Consider the following 13,753-nt stretch of genomic DNA (forward strand, 5'->3'; position numbering starts at 1 on the left):
AAAAAATATCACATTGTACTGGTGGCACAGAGTGTCTTTATAATGGCTGAAATCAACATTAACAAACTGTACAGTGTGGACTGACATCTTACTCCTGCTTAAATTCACATATAAATGACAATCGCCAAATCAGTCATGTGTAGCTGTCATAACCAAACTAACGTCAGCAATTTACCCATAAAATATAAATATAATAACATGAAACACATTTTCTTATCAAATACATACTCATTAAATGCCTACAGTGCACAAATTTAGAAATGTGACTCAGAAACAGACGCCGGACCGCAGCCGCACCGTGGCTGGTGTGGGCCGCAGCACTGATCTAGTGACTACTGACTGGTGGCAGTGTTTGAACCGGAGTCAGACCGGAGCCGGACCGGAGCCGGACCACAGCCGGACCGGAGCCGGACCACAGTCGGACCACAGCCGGACCGGAGCCGGACCACAGCCGGACCGGAGCCGGACCACAGACGGACCGGAGCCGGACCACAGCCGGACCGGAGCGGGACCAGAGCCGGACCACAGTCGGACCGGAGCCGGACCACAGCCGGACCACAGTCGGACCGGAGCCGGACCACAGTCGGACCGGAGCCGGACCACAGCCGGACCACAGTCGGACCGGAGCCGGACCACAGCCGGACCACAGTCGGACCGGAGCCGGACCACAGTCGGACCGGAGCCGGACCACAGCCGGACCGGAGCGGGACCAGAGCCGGACCAGAGCCGGACCACAGCCGGACCGGAGCGGGACCACAGCCGGACCGGAGCCGGACCACAGCCGGACCACAGCCGGACCACAGCCGGACCACAGGTGGACCGGAGCCGGACCACAGTCGGACCGGAGCCGGACCACAGCCGGACCGGAGCCGGACCAGAGCCGGACCGGAGCCGGACCACAGTCGGACCACAGCCGGATCGGAGCCGGACCGGAGCCGGACCACAGCCGGATCGGAGCCGGACCGGAGCTGGTGTGAGCTCGGCGTCACTACACCACTTCAAGTGGAGGAGCTTCTACCAAGTTGCAGAATCCCATTACTGCTCTGTAAAGCAGTACTGTGTGGACTTTGTTTTTAGGCCAGAACCGGTTTACACTTTGAGAGTTGTTAAAATTTAAAAAAAAAACCCTTTTCTGAGGAAAAATCAGCATTTGGTTGTTCATTTTCAGCCCTAACATGTTGCATTGTATACAACTGATTTATTTTAAAGCAGAACTTTGCAACTTTTTTACCTAATGTGTTTCAGAATCCCTGTAGGGGTAAACAAAGACTTGTCACGGTGACTCGCCAGTCCCTCCACTCCCCCCGGGGTCTGGGTCCTGAAAACAGCGCTTGCAATTTCAGAGGAGCGACCCGACTACATCTGAGAGAACAAACCTGCTTTACGGCGCTCATACAGGATTACAAGTATAAAAGCTGTTGGAGTGCGATATCTGTCATTGTGTTGCAATAGACGATCTTTGCATGATGTGTTGTTGATTGGTTGTAATTTCCATTTGGCAACTGAAAAATAAAGAGGAGTGGCACCTCCTCTCGTAGACGTGAGCGCCAGTAAATTCGCTGTGCTGAGCAGAAAGCAGCATATCTCCGAGTGTGTTTGTTTTCCAATAAGTTCTAGTGTGCGAGGCAGGCATGTCGGCGACAGAGGGAGCAACCGGAGGAAGTTCCCGGGCAGCGCGAGGAACCGTCGCTGCAGAAGATTTAACAAAAGCGCGTAAAACAAGCATGAAACCCTTGCTAGCGTTAGCAACGCCACCCTGAGGTGCTCACGGACGGCAGAACCAAAAAGACAGAAAAAAAACTTTGTCTAACGAGCAGGTAAAAAGGAAACTGGAGTGGGACACTCTCTGCATGCGGGGCGGGGCGGGGCGGGGGGGGGGGGGGGGGGGGGGGGGGGGGTGATGCGAAGGACGTTTACTACAGTGAGCTTTCACAGGAGACCAGTAGGGGGAGCACTAAAGCAAATCTTTAAACACAGATTGTCCCTCTTTGAGTTAACACTCTGCCTGTTTGCCTGGGAGACCAGAGCAATAGATAACAGATCGCCGACTTTCACCTTAATCAGTTTTTACATTTGATGAATAAACTCAGTCTTGTTTTTAGCCACATACTGTCATGAATAAAAGCCTTCTTTTGCCTTCTGTTTTTAACATGTCCACATTTGTGTTTGTGACAGCATTTTAACTAACATCACCATTACACAGCCCCGGAAACCACCGGAATCTCCAGGCTGTCAAAATGTAAACGATGGTGGAATTCCCAGTCCAGTTTCATCAGTCATGCAGAAACAACTTTGAACTTTATTTTAATTCGCTGGAAAGAGCTTTTGATAGATAATAGAAGGGAAAAAAGACTAATTGAGTGAGTTTGTGTTTCAGGGATTTTCCTCTCAGCACCACATGAAGCACATCCATCACTGCCAGCTTGATCATTTAACAGAGTAATTGATATTAATTGGCCAACATTCATCTCCATTGAGAAAATGCTGTTTTATCTCAGTGTCAGCGTCACTGTGCAACAGTGTGGAAACTCTGAAGGAAGAAACCTGGCTCAATCACACTGAAATAAAAAACAAACAAAAAACCGTGTGGCTTGACAAGTGGAAATCAATGCATTGTTGAGACTGGCGGCAGAATATTTACCCTCCGCTGCCTCAGCCCAGCGGCTGCAACCAGAACCACCATGTCTGCTGAGCAGGACCTGCTCCCCCTCCCCCACTGGACGGTTTAATGCCATCATTCCCAATGCATGTCCTGGCTCCTGGTCCCAGGGGAGCCGGTCTGGAGGGTTTCTGTGGCTGAAAACAGACGGACAGAAAATATAGAAATTATGGCAGTAATGTTACTCAGGGCTCAACAGCCTAAACATTCTTTTAGAAGTTGTACAAGAACACATGTAGACGCTCAATACGAAGAGGAGCAGTACGGTTTGTCTGCAGTGTTGCTAGGAACACACTTTTTCTGCAACCAAGAATCTTGAAATTTGTTGACGTTGTTGAATTTGAAATCATTCAAATAATGCAAAAAAAATCCTTATCGGCAGCTAACGTCCATGATTTAAGGGAAACGCTAAATTTCAAGGTTCACAAAGTGCAAACTGCATCAAAAACACTCTGTGGTGTTAAACCGAGGAACCGCCTGCGAGGAAACGAAGCAAATATCACACACGATTCACTGAAAAAAGAAATGCAGAGAACTGATTCATGGGAGATATATGATTCATAAATTATTACAAGAGGTTGTTCAGTGGAAAATGTGCTAATAGGGAAATTACAGAGCTGTTAATGTCAAACTGCAGCGATGGACTGACGCCGCAGACGCCTGTGCTTTTTTAATTGCAGGTTATGGGAGTAAAAAGGATGCGGGGCAGAGGAGGGATGGAAGTAAACAACTTTTGTTTCCTTCTTCCTTCTCCTCCTCATTCATGTGTAATTTAGATTTAAGTGAATTCAACCAAATCACAGCAATGTCTTTCTTTCATTTTCGTTTCTGCATGTCGAATTATGTCAAAGAGACCAATCCAATAAAATCTAACTTCTGCCACAAGAATACATGCAGACCTTTTTCTTCAGGATGAAGTTTTTATTCTACTTTGACATCATTTCAGTGTTTTGTGGGACTGGCGACTCGTCTGCCGTGTCCTGCCCTCACTGAGGTCAGCCAGCAGCTGGAAGAGGCCGGATGAAGGTTCCATGAAAACATAATCCCCACAAGCATGAGGCGGCGGTGACTCAGGGGGCGATCCAGACCACCTGACCACCTCCTCCTGGGCTGCAGGGCCTCCAGGGGGACGATCCAGACCACCCTCCGTCTGAGTGTACATTCTGTGCACTCGGCTGCACGGCGCTCGGCTGCACGGCGCTCGGCTGCGCGGCGGAAAACAACCTTTCCCGTCACGACGAAGCAGGCCGGCGCGGCGCCGTGACACCTGTAGCACCGGTCGGGAGATGAAGCCATCAGCCCCTCTGGCTCTGCCGCCGCTCCTCCAGTCGGCTGTCAGAAGACTCCCTGAGCCTCTTCCACTCAGCGCACACACACACACACACACACACACACACACACACACACACCCCGTAATGCATTCAGCCCCCGCTGTCATGTTTATGCAGCGCCTGCCTTGGTGGTGATTTGGCATCGCTGCTTTCGGGGCGTCTATCACAGCCGACAAAGCACAAATAAAGCGGATTGTTACTCCTGCATCATTTCCCCCGACGTTATCGTCACGCCGCTCCTCCGCCTCCCTCATATCCCTCTCTCCTGCCATTCATTTCCTCTCCTCTCCGCCTCATCCCTCTGACACTTCCCTTCCCGTGCCTTCTTTTATTCCTGACCTCGCCCGGTCTTTCCCAGCATGCCTGCCTGGCGCCGGAGCCTGAGGGGGATTTGGATTGCAGGGATGATCAAGGGAAAACGATGTGCTTTGCAGGGTTGTTTTTTTTCTTCCTCTCCTCCCGTCGTGTCTGTGTTGTACTTTATCAGCAAACGTTTAGACGACTGGTTGGGCGCCGGCTCCGTGTGATTCGCAGCTTGTTACACCGTCGACTAAGCATTAAAATCAGACTCACATCTCACCGCTGTGCTTGAAACTCAAAGGAAGGAGAAATGTGGAGGTGCTGCTGAAAGCATGTCAGCCGAGGAGGAGGGAGTGGCCCCTGAGGTGAAAACATCCGATTGAAGGTGAGATCTGAACTGTACCGAAAAGACAAAGCGAAGCGAGAAGAGGAGGAGGAGGAGGAGGAGGAGGAGGAGGAGGAGGAGGAAGGTGTTTCTAGGTGAGGTGCAGACTGGAGGGAGAGCCGTGATCCTCTCCTCCCCCTCCCTCTCCCTCCATGACACACTTCATGAGTTGCCAAATTAGACGTGGAAGTTATGAAAAAGAAGTTGAATGGGCAATTACCCCCCCCCCCCCGACGATCCCGGCGTTCGCGTCAACTTAAGAAGATGATATGAAGGCGCCGGCGTTCAGCTGCTTGTTTGCTGCACAGCCTGAGAGGAGGCGTCATTAGCCTGTGATGTGCTCCTTCAACGGCCTCGGAGATTAAAGAGTGTGAAGACTGACGGCTCCGAACCAGCCCGCCTTTAAAATACCCCCATACCCTGGGTTCCTCACATTTCAAACTGCTCTAAATGCTTCCTGCTCCTCTGATTGCACAACAATCTGTCTACAAAGAGCGATGGTCTCTCTTCACTGCCGAAAGCCTCTGACCAGCTGAATTTCCATCAGTTAGAGGGGAAAGTTTCCGTTATGATGCTTGAACGAGCAGAGAGTAATCTGTTTCACCTGAGTTACAGATCAACACTCGTTCATGATGCAGGACAATGAAGGTCAACAGCCTCCAGGGTTTCAGAGAGAAATCCTGCAAACAGCTTCAGGAAGATCCGGTGGTGGAACAGAGGAGGCTAAACTCTCGATTTCTGCTTTTTTTTTTAATAGCAGCCCAGAAATGATATTACTTAGAGTCTGTGTGTGTCGATCTTAGTGAAGATCAGTTCATCATTGTCACTGATAACGGCGTCACTCATCACGTTTCAACAAGTGGGCTTGTAAAAACTGAGAAAGTGCAGAAATGACTCTATAATGAGAAAGACAAGCAGGAAGTAGCGCGAAGAGACGGAAAACGGTAAATGATCAAACCCGGCGACATGGCGACTGATGGACAAAGCTTCAAGTGGAAGAATCAATCATATTGTAGAAGATCCGTGCCAAGGAGATGATTGGCACAAAGACCTAACGGAACAGTTAGAAGAATAAAAATGATAAACAGTGATGAGCGTAAGAAAGGCAGTCCAGTGCTTTAACTCCTGCTGGTTTCCCGTCAAACGGATTGAGTTGTGGAGTAAATAAGCCGCAGCAGGTTGTGCGAACACGACACTGTTCTACACACCAACACAGCTGCTCAGGCTGGACTACCTGCAAATGCAAAAAAAGAAGAAGAAAAAAACCCAAACAAACAAACCTGTCGAACCACAACCAAACATCAACCACACTTTATGGTAAAATATATAAAAAAAAAAATCCACCACTTCACATAAACTCTTCCCGGAAATGAAGACAGATGGATGAGAATGATCTGTCCTGTCCATCCCTCCACTGAATCCCCCAAACTCTTTATAAACCAGGATGATATCACTCCTTCTGGACTGGAGGACGGGTGAAGCGCAGTGTAACAGGCAGCCATGAGCTGAACGAGCGGCTGACGGCAGACGTTACAGCAGACGTTCTCCTGCGTTCCTGGATTTGTATTTTCTGTCCACCAGGTTAAACGCTGGTTTTGACCTACAGAAGCTTCTGTCTCTTCAGCGACGGACGGCTCAGGCTGCTGGTGGTTAAACAGTCGGCTTCCCCTAACAGTCTAAACACAGAGCTGGAAGGAGGGGAATCTTCCACTGAGCTTCCCAAACTTCAAAACCATGAATGTATGACCAGCTGTGGAGAGATGTGAGGAATGATTCTTCATCCCAGCGGCAGGAGAGGAATCAGCGCCTGAATGCATCGCACATCTGACCAGCCTCAGACCTTTTGTTCAGACCTGCAGGTCATGTCTGGAAGGTAAAAACAAAGAATGCATTAAGTCTGCTCAGTGTGGACAGGTTGAACCCGCCGGCAGAGCAGCCGAGTGTTTCTTTTCCTGCAGAGTGAGCTCTGATGCCTTTCCTCTTCACAATCAGTGTTGGAGGAAACCGCCGTCTTTTCTGGAGGATTTGTCCAAAGTGTTTGATTCCAGGACATGTGAGAAACCCTGTCAGGGACAAGTGTTTTTCTCCAGACGGATTCTCCACGGACGTGTACATTCAGACGCAACTGCCACAAGGAGTGGATGTCAGGAGAATGTGTTCACGGTTGGACTAACTCTCGGGAGACGCAGTGCTCCCTCTTCATTCCAGTCTAACTCGGCTTTTCAGAAAATGTCTTCATCTAAACTTCTTCTGATTAATTTAATATGATGCAAACTAAATTTGTCAGACAGTGAAACCAAGATGCAAATGAAGAAATCAACAGGGGTCTAAAAATATCCGCTACAGGCAGAGTCAGGCTGTAATGGTGGAGCAGGAAAATAAATGAGAAACACGTCTAAAGAGAAAAACTGCGAGACAATCGTTGGCATGAAGCAGTGGATGAGATTAGCCTTGAATCTCATCTGGGAAGTGCTATATTGGAGGCATAATAAGCTGTTTCTCCACACTGAGCAGTTAAACAGGTCACTTCCTCAATGTGATTTGTTACAAATTTAACAAATGCTGCTCGGTGGATTGGATTTGCTTCACAAATGGAGCTGAGCGCTCGTATTGTCACTTGATTGCGTTGCCCTCGTAATGCAGGGTGTTTGAGTGTAGCTCTGGTTTAATCTTCTGGCTAAATGACTCATGATTTGAGCTCAGGAAGACGAATGTTTAATCACTTTAGGGGACAAACGGGAAGTGTGGGCTGGTGGTAATCATCACACCCATCAGACCAGCAATGCAGCGCTTTGACATTCCAGACACGTCTGGAGGGGGGGTTCCAAAACCTGGTCGGAGTCGTCAGGGACAGGTCCTCCCTCATGTTGGACAGCAAGACGTATTGTGGGATATCCAGGAATGAGACGCTCTTCGCTCTGTCACGTCCTCAAGAACCAGGGTTTGAATCCCTCTTCACAATCTGTCTGTCTGTCCTGTCCAATCTGAGTCTGGCTCTGCAGGAAGTCTCCTCTGAGTCTGGTTCTGCAGGAAGTCTCCTCTGGGTCTGGTTCTGCAGGAAGTCTCCTCTGGGTCTGGTTCTGGGTCTACAGGAAGTCTTCTCTGAGTCTGGTTCTACAGGAAGTCTCCTCTGGGTCTGGGTCTGCAGGAAGTCTCCTCTGGGTCTGGGTCTGGGTCTGCAGGAAGTCTCCTCTGGGTCTGGGTCTGGGTCTGCAGGAAGTCTCCTCTGGGTCTGGGTCTGGGTCTGCAGGAAGTCTCCTCTGGGTCTGGTTCTACAGGAAGTCTCCTCTGGGTCTGGTTCTGCAGGAAGTCTCCTCTGGGTCTGGGTCTGCAGGAAGTCTCCTCTGGGTCTGGTTCTACAGGAAGTCTCCTCTGGGTCTGGTTCTGCAGGAAGTCTCCTCTGGGTCTGGTTCTGCAGGAAGTCTCCTCTGGGTCTGGGTCTGCAGGAAGTCTCCTCTGGGTCTGGTTCTGCAGGAAGTCTCCTCTGGGTCTGGTTCTGCAGGAAGTCTCCTCTGGGTCTGGGTCTGCAGGAAGTCTCCTCTGGGTCTGGTTCTACAGGAAGTCTCCTCTGGGTCTGGTTCTGCAGGAAGTCTCCTCTGGGTCTGGGTCTGCAGGAAGTCTCCTCTGGGTCTGGGTCTGCAGGAAGTCTCCTCTGGGTCTGGTTCTACAGGAAGTCTCCTCTGGGTCTGGTTCTGCAGGAAGTCTCCTCTGGGTCTGGGTCTGCAGGAAGTCTCCTCTGGGTCTGGGTCTGGGTCTGGGTCTGGGTCTGGGTCTGCAGGAAGTCTCCTCTGGGTCTGGTTCTACACTTTTCCAGATAAAACAACAACAACAGTCGCTGTGGAGAAAGTACATATAGGAGTGTTGGAAAGAGAAAAAAAACTCCCATTCATTAAAAGGGTCCTGAATCTGGGTTTCAGTGGCGCCCCCTGGAGGCCACAGCGCCCGGAGCAGCCAGTTCTGCCAGCATCCCTTCAACCCTCAAGGTCCTATTCTCATCCTATCTTATCCTCACTCTCATGGCTGCTCAGACGTTCCACCAGTCCAGACGGACAGCTCCAGACTGCAGCTCTTCCGTCCCACCAGCAGTCGCTGTCCTCACACAAAGAGCTGCTCCCTGAGAACGGCTTCATAAAGCCGACGCGGAATGCGGCGGATTTGCTGATTGCCGTGCTAATTCTCCAGCCTTTCATACTCCTGTTTGTGCTGACGGAGTCCAAATGGCGCCATTGTCGTTGGACTGAAGCGCTGATTTCCCTTTATTGTGCTGTTTATTCCCTGCTGCTGCGCTGCAGCTCCGTCCCGGAGGGAGACCCCGGAGCTCTGGGTCTGGAACCCAGAGAGTCTCAGACTGGGCCAGGCAGCTCAACCTGACCGTGTCAGAGTCCACTCATCGGCACAGCTGAGCGGACCGCCGTCTGCAGGTCAAAGGTCGCCGGTAGACTCTCCCCAGAGGTCAGCAGGACGAGGCGCTCAGGCTGACGGAGCGCTGCTTCAGGAGCTGCAGCAGAGAGACGCCGTGAAGGGGACAGATTCACTCACACTCTGCTTTTTCTGCCATTTGGCGCTTTAGGAATGAGTTCCAGGACATAAACCCAGAGCATTCCCAGAATCCTCAGACTCTGCTTCTGCTGGTTCCCCCCTATTTAAAGCAGTTATTCCCGTTAATTCCTAAAATGTAAAACTGATTCAAGGGCTGATTAATATCTCTACAAATGACAACAGCAAATAGTTTCTTTCTTATGATCTTCAGTCAAACTGCCGTTCCCCTCTCACTCCACATTTCAGCCCTTGTTTGTTGTTTTTATTGTTGGAAGCAAGGTGTGCAGCTTTCACCACCACGAGAGCCTTTTCTGCAATTCTTCACCAAATACGAGTTGTCGGGAGCCACTAATGAAAAACGACCTGTCTGAAAAGCTGCAATTTAAACAGATTTGATGACATTGTTTGAGCTTTTTCAAACAATTTTAGCAATTTTTCCTCTTTTTAAGCAGATCTCCGCCTCCTCGGCAATTTGATGCATCTTGGCTTTTTGAGCTGTTTGTCTGTTTGAGCCGTTCCTGGTGGTGAGAAGAGTTTTAGCTGAGATCACTTTTGGAGACTAACGTGGTGCACAAGAAGTATGAAATGAAAGTCTGTCAACAGCTAATCAACTTTTCACTGTAATGGTAATAAAGTTTTGTCAAATCCAAAAAAAATATCAGAAAAAATAATAAATAAATCACCAATAAAATAGAGTGGGGTCAACTCAAGGCTGGCGAACCGCTTCTCTACATAATCACACCCAACGAGTAGAGGCTGCAGACAGAACAGGCTGCGACCGGGGAGATGCTCCGGAAATAGACTGAGCAGAGGCGGGAGAAGTGTTTTGTATGCATATAGAGCTCCCTGGTATGCTGGCATTAGTTATTTCCAAGTGGAGCTCTTTGTCTCAGACACTCACACACACACACACACACACACCCTCAGAGAGCGAGACTCATGCACATCCAACTACAAACACTGCATATTACAGTATTTGTCTTATCCGTCCTTGGTGAACAGGCTGCTGTGCTACGGAGCTAAGCTGGTGAATAATATGTCACTGTGATGCTTCTAACACACACACACACACACACACACACACACAGAAGCACAAACTGCATCTTTCAGTCCCTCCATATGTCCTTGGTGAGCAGCTGTTAGAAGCAGATCACAGGGCTGCAGGATAACATGACACACAAAGCCTTTAAGCCCATTTAAATGTTCATCGGGTGTCTGACTGGGGAGGGATGGGGCGCACACACACACACACACACACATACACACACACAGACACACACACACTACCACTGTGTGTCTGCGTGAGCCCGGGTGCATGCGGCGTGTGTGAAGGGTTGAAATCGGCATGTCGTCCTTGTCTGAGTCAGCGTGAGCACGCTTAGGGTGTCGACTTTGAAGCTTGAAATCTGAGTGTGTGTGTGTGTGTGTGTGTGTGTGTGTGTGTGTGTGTGTGTGTTGCTCCAGCGCAGACCTCTGCCTCAGTCAGTTCAGCATCAAGCGTTCTGAGCAGGCAGTGTGTTGTGCTCGTGTCAAAACGGGTTACCGCTGCGACCGCACGCAGGCTGCACATGCCAGCCCGGCGGCACGTCGCGCCACGGCGTGCTGCACCACATCACGCCACGCCACGCCGCGCCTTGCCGCGCCACGCCACGCCGCTCGCCATCCTCCCTGCTCCACAGCGAGCGGCGGCACTTTACCCAGCCAGCCTGATAAAGAGAGCGTTATGGAGGCAATCCATTTACCCCGAGACGGTTTGCAGATGAAATAGAATAGCTGGCTGCTGGGCTGGGGGGGGGGGGGGGGGGGCGGGGGGGCTCTGGGTGAGGAGAGAGAATACAATTTGACGCATTACTCAACATGTCAGAAAGTATTTTTCCAATTTATTGGGCGGCGTGACTTGGGGAGCGCTGCAGAGACGGAGCATTTGTTTTGCGAGCAGCCGGTCGACCCGCCGGTGCTGCGAGCGGCGGAGGGAGAGGCGAGAGGAGGAGAAACAATAGGAGGGCAGAGCAGGCGGAGAAACTCTGGAAATACACCTTCACAGCGGCGCTGAGCCGCCATCGCAAACTGGGGCATGGGCGGAAGTCAAGCAGCAGCTTGACCCCATTGGCCCGGATGACAGAACATTTCCATATTTATGCTGGTTAAATCTCTGCTTTGGTGTTTACATCCGTTCTTTCCTCCGCTGTGCACGGAGAATCCTGCTCATGACGATGGATCTTCCTTTAATTCAGGGAGAAAAGCACAGCGATGCTCTGAACTGTCCACAGCAGACCTCCAGAGGAAGGATGCTGTGTAGAGAAGGGAGATGTAATCCACCATGTAGGCTAAAAATAGCTTCAAAATCTGCATTTGGAGAAGAAAGGAGGCCAGATGGATCCAAGACAGGAGTGTCACTGAAGAAATGTCTTCAGAGTGGAGACGAAAGCTGACAGCCAGAAAGAACGGTGGTTTATTCAGCCTTCCTCAGTAGATTCAGGGTGAAGATACAACGAAATGTCCTCGAAACCGAATCTGGTCTTCATACAACAGCAACGGGTTAAAGGTGTTCGCTGTAAACTGAGGTGGATGGATCGAACACAAAACTCATCCAAGGTTAACTGTCCTGCATCTTAAACGTGTAGAAATTACCAAGAAATCTTGTAACAAATAAACCAACGCAGAGGTAGCTTCATGGATCTGACGGTATGTAAACGGTAAACGGTATGTCTTCATGTACAGATTGTGAGTTTCCCTCCGTCGCCGTGGAGACGGAGTCAGGGCATCTCCAGCTTCCAGGTTTAGACCTCTGTCTCACTCAGACAGTTCAGGCCGTACAGGTTGAGAGAAAGGTTTACTGATGACTTCGAGGTGAAAGTGAAGCTGATCAACATGTTTCCAGACGGCGTGTCGAGTTTCTGACTCCGCCTCATGAGAGGATTCATCTCCCGATGAGGCCGAAACTGCTCAGCTGATTTCCTCTTGATCTGCACACGTTTTACTAAAGGCCACCAAGAGAAGAGGAACACACTGCTCAGCAGCTCCGTGTAACACACACACACACACACACACACACACACACACACACACACACAGAAGGTAAGAGCGGCGTTCAGCGCTGACAGCAGCTGCAGTTCCAACACGATCTGATCCCAGACTACAGCTTCTCTTTTGTCCCGAGTGCCAACTTTTTTTTTTTGCCAACTCAGCTCAGCAAAATGCTTTTATGAAATATTTATAGCCTTTTGAGTGTGTGTGTGTGTGTGTGTGTGTGCATCATTTCGTGCGTCACTGGAGAGTGTTTGGATTTGTGATCCCGCTGTGGGATTTCCACTTAAAAAGCAGATAGATAGGGTAATGTATGACAGCAGGTGGCTGGAACGCCGCTGGCTGCTGCCGGGATCCTCGCTCCGGTTCCGGTTTCGCCGCCGCCGGGATCCTCGCTCCGGTTCCGGTTTCGCCGCCGCCGGGATCCTCGCTCCGGTTCCGGTTTCGCCGCCTCCCTCTCGCCGTTCAGCCTCCCACATGCAGTGAACATAACACTGAAGAACGCCACTCCGGCTCGGGAAACCTGGTGTATAAATGTATGACAATTACGGCCCAGACCCTTCCTTTTCACACACACATCACACACACTCCCACTTCCTCTTCACACTCACTCACACACACTCCTCTCAATTACGCAGCACTTGATCATCAAGGCTTCACATATAACAGCCTCTCAGCGCCTTGACACCCGCTCTCCATCACACGTACACACTGGCACCACTTAATCATCACACACACACACACACACACACACACACGCAGTCTCATCAGGCTCTCATCCTGTGGAAGTGTGTGTCGCGGAGTGGACTTGGAGTGATATTAGCCTCGTTAGAGCAGGCGCTAATTGCTGAGGCTCGCGACTCAACAGAGGAAACAATAATAAGAGGAAATGTGAGCGCGAACTCCTCAGAGACACACACACACACACACACACACACGCGCGCGCCCAGTCTTGTATTTCTATCCTTGTGGGGACCGTCCATTGACTCCCATTCATGTCTAGCCCCTAACCCTGACCCTTACCCTAACCCTAACCCACACCACAACAAAGCCTAACCCTAAAGAAATGTTTTTGCACTTTTACTTTTTTCAGTAACAACAACATGGTCAAGAAAACACTGTTTCTCCTACTTAGGACCGGAAAAAGGTCCCCACAAGGCACGTCGTTCCACGTTTTGCTATCCTTGTGGGGACATTTGGCCCCAACAAGGATAGAAATACGAGAACGCACACACACGCGCACACACACAGCCAGAGAGAACGACACAGTCTAAACTTGAACACGGAGAACACACACATTCACATGGACAGAACACCAAGTTGGGTTGTTGTTACAGTGACTGTCAACTCTGAAACTACCAGGTCAAAGAGGATCTGACTGGAACCAGGACCAGGACCAGGACCAGGACCAGGAGACTCTGACTGGGAGTCCTGACCCTCTGGAGGAAAGCAGTTTGTCCTCTGTACAGGCGGGTCGTTGTGCGCCAGCGCCCACTAGTGGCCCAGCATGGT

Source organism: Salarias fasciatus, chromosome 2 (genome assembly GCF_902148845.1).
Source record: "Salarias fasciatus chromosome 2, fSalaFa1.1, whole genome shotgun sequence".
In the NCBI taxonomy this organism is placed as follows: Eukaryota; Metazoa; Chordata; class Actinopteri; order Blenniiformes; family Blenniidae; genus Salarias; species Salarias fasciatus.